This window comes from Lolium rigidum, chromosome 3, assembly GCF_022539505.1.
Source record: "Lolium rigidum isolate FL_2022 chromosome 3, APGP_CSIRO_Lrig_0.1, whole genome shotgun sequence".
Taxonomy (NCBI): domain Eukaryota; kingdom Viridiplantae; phylum Streptophyta; class Magnoliopsida; order Poales; family Poaceae; genus Lolium; species Lolium rigidum.
Genome location: NC_061510.1, coordinates 65768638 through 65772268, shown reverse-complemented (window position 1 = coordinate 65772268; position 3631 = coordinate 65768638). Strand labels below are relative to the sequence as shown.

At 44.4% G+C, this 3631-nt stretch overlaps 1 long non-coding RNA gene across 1 annotated transcript; it reads right to left on the bottom strand.

Annotated features, from left to right (window-relative positions):
* Positions 1 to 378: 378 nt before the first annotated feature.
* On the bottom strand, positions 379 to 1490 carry LOC124697371. The gene is made up of 4 exons (XR_007000783.1): positions 1376 to 1490; positions 1068 to 1215; positions 662 to 763; positions 379 to 442 (listed from the first exon to the last, which is right to left on the bottom strand). It is a non-coding gene; the product is annotated as an uncharacterized LOC124697371 (long non-coding RNA).
* Between the last annotated feature and the right edge of the window lie 2141 nt (positions 1491 to 3631).

The following is a 3631-nucleotide window of genomic DNA, read 5'->3' as shown; positions in this document are numbered from 1 at the left end:
CCTGCTAACTAAAACTCATGAGTATAATAATAACAATCTTAACAGAATGTTGTCAAGACACAAAGTTACATGGAATGGTGAATAATAAAACATTGACAACTGGGTATGTGGAAAAACTCATATTTTTATATAAAAAATTACATTAAATGGCTCAAGCTTTTATCTTAAGGTTCCATCCCGCAGCAATGGACCAATTCATGATTCAATACACCTCACTTATGGCCAAACCGCCCAAAGTTAATATTTTCTGGATCCAATGCAAGCATCAAGACTGTACCTTTCATAAAATGCATGCAGTTGTCCATGTAGTTGGTAGGTAAAATATGGTCTCTGTTTTCTGATCCACATCTCCCTAGCAGCATATGTTTATCCCATTTTCTCACATGGCATTCACGTATTGGCAAGATATGAGGAATTCTCATTTATATGCAAACTCCTTTTTCTTCAAGAATGAAATAATAACAAAACATATCAGAGAACATGATTAACTACACAGGTTGTCAGAGTTGGAAAAATCACTACTCAAATAGACTATATGCCTCAGACTTGATAATTTCTTAAACAATCATAATATCCTAAAAATCAACCAAGCTATATGGTAAATTTGCTATATATAAAAATAAGCGAACTATGTGTGGATATAGCTGCAGTGATTGTGTACCGTTATCTTAGCTAGGATTTTCATCAAGCACCATGTATACCCATATAAAAATGGATGAAGCACCATGGGCTAGCAGAGGGAGGAAAATTGGTCCATCCAACGCTGAAAACCAAAACCATCATCCTATTAGCGAACCAATCAAAGCGAACCATGTAGGTATAAACGACAGAATCCGATACACAAATATTAATTTACGTATAGCAAAATTGGTAGTCACTATCTAAAACCTTTGTGCTCAATTAACTTCTAGTTTGAATAATTATTAGTAGTCACCACAAATTCAGTCAAATAGCCAATTTACATACGCAAGTATTAAAATAAATTTAGGAAAAATAAACCAGAATATGTATTGAATGCAAGAACCTAGTGATCTCAGGTCAATCCAAATATCAAAAGCGTAAACAACCTAGTGGATAAAGGCTGGAGTGATGTAGCGCCATTAGTCCCTTCCTCGCCATGTTGCTAAAAATGAAATAGCTGCAAGTCAATCGCCTTTACCAATTCAGAGACCAATTAATGCCTAGTTAAACCTCCTTTCACGCTGCCTTCATTGGCTGGAAGGCAAACACAAGGATGACCGAAAGTCAGATCGAGAAAATCAATAAAAGCTTCCACTGCAATATTTGTGTCAAACATCTTCTAGGCAAAAAAAATAAAGATGTTGGGGATTAAGTAGAGAGAGATGGGAGATCAGGAAGAAGATATGAAAGATACCCTGGCTTGTTGACCTCGTTCATCAAATGTGGTCCTCCACTGAATGAATGCAGGGCAGGATGAACATGAGCAGCAGCAGCAAAACGAGCGGCAACCCATAAACAATTTGTCTAGAGCTGCCTGGCCGGACAGTCTCCGTGCACGGCCGAGATGGCCAGGTGAGGAAGGCAGAGGAGGTCAGACCTGTGTCTCCTTGGAACCTCTGCTGGATGTGCGGCCACCGCTCACGAAGGAGAGGCGGAGCTCTTCATGACCGGGGAAGAGGCGAACTGGTCGAGATGGAGGAGCAGGAGAGGAGGCAGCGAATCGGCGGTCGTCTCGATGCGGCGGCCGGCACTCGTGCGGTTCCCGCGCTGAACTCCTGGCGGCGGGGCTGGGGGCTCTGCGAGGCGGCGGCGCGGCTAGGGGATCTGTGAGGGGAGGCGGCGGCGGGGCTGAGCCGCGCGAGGCGAGGCAGCATGGCTGGGGGGCGCGAGGCAGAGGGGATTGGGGAGAAGAACGTGGCGCAGCGGCGGCCGCAGTCGCCGGCGGCGAGAAGCAGGGGCGCCGACGGCGGGGAGTGGGAGCGGCGGCTGCGGGAGCGGGAGAGGCGGCGACGCGCCAACGCCGGGCCGGATGGGCTTCATCGACCCGTGGATAAAAAGCGGGTCGCGCGAGGGCCTCGCGTCCTGGACTACTCCACTAGTGAAAAAACGAACGGTCCTGATTTGCTTGAGACGAGATCGAACGGTCCCGATGCTCAAAACGCTGTGAGGCTCCCTATGGGGGGCATCATATATACCTTTAGATGTCACATGATGTTTATATTCAAGTTAAATGCCAATATTGTTCTTTGCTTATTCATATATTTGGAACCCATAATTGACGGTTTTATCATTCTTGCCACTATGACCAACCGCATACTGAAAAACACTATTTGGCCGATTAGTTTTGCAACCCTTTTATCTCTCCTGGTTAGTCTTTAATCAGTTCTACCATTGAAGAGTGTGGAGTGGGGCAATAGCGGGTGAGCTGGACAAGCGCCGAATTTTGACACGATGTATACTGAAATTTGGCATGATATGCGCTAAGATATCTCAGTTTTGGACAGCATCTAGACAAATAATTTTCCTTTAGTAAGAGAAGCTGATCCAATCCCAGAAGCATTAGCATCTGTAGATCGTGGTGATTTTGTGTGACGTTCCAAAACCGATACCATGAGGATTTCAGCAATTTCGTTGAAATCCGCACGTATCGATTCTAAGACGTCCTCCTACACGACGTGTGCGACTAATCACACACGTGATGAAAGAGAAATTACCACGAGCGGTTACATTACAATAGGTTTAAAATAGAGCCCACAAGAAACATATATGAAAATAAGAACTCCAATAAGTCAATAATACAAATATACAATACAAAGATCCGAATCATATAGAAAGTCAAATGCGTCCAAGTACGAAAACACAAATTGGATTAAGAGTCCTGAAGATAACCAGTGGCGTCCATAACTCTGCCTAGGCCAAGCAGGAAGGGTAACCTTGCCAACATCATCATCTTATACCTGTGAAAGTTGGGCCAAGGGTTGCCGTCAAAAGGGGGAGGAGACAAAAGAGAAAGAAAGACGAGAGTAAGTACCAAGGCACGTACTTAGCGAGACTAGAGCGGCTATGCTCGCTGGTGGGATATTATTGCCCGACTATATGGTGGGTTTACGGGAGAAAAATTAATCCAATAGAGACACGCTACAACTTTCATCTAATAGAGGAGGTAAGAGGGCGCATAAGGTAACAATTCTATACTCTGCAAACATAACCCAACTGATGCATTCCTCCTTCGCAAAGAAACAAGTACTAAGAAGGGCACTCACACTGCTGACAAGTTTTAATAGATATAGGTTGTAGTAATGCTATATTACTGCACAAGTTATTAACAAATTACTAACAATAAGTATATGGTGGTTGTTCTATGATCGAGTTAAACAACTCCAAGTCGTCCATAACCGCGGACACGACTTATCGATAAGATCTACACCCTGCAGGGGTTGCCCAAATGTAACAATACGCATGCTCGACCCCACTTAGCAAGTGCGGAGTCTCACAACAAGAACGTTCAAAGTTCAACAAGAAAGTCTAGGGGGGCCACCCGACTAAGCTACCCGTGATGAAGTTTGGCCTTACTCCGAAGCGGACTCAGGGTTTGCGTTAACGACTAGGTGTGCAAACCACACGCTTCGCTAAACATTCCGCACGGTACAATACATAATATTAACCATCC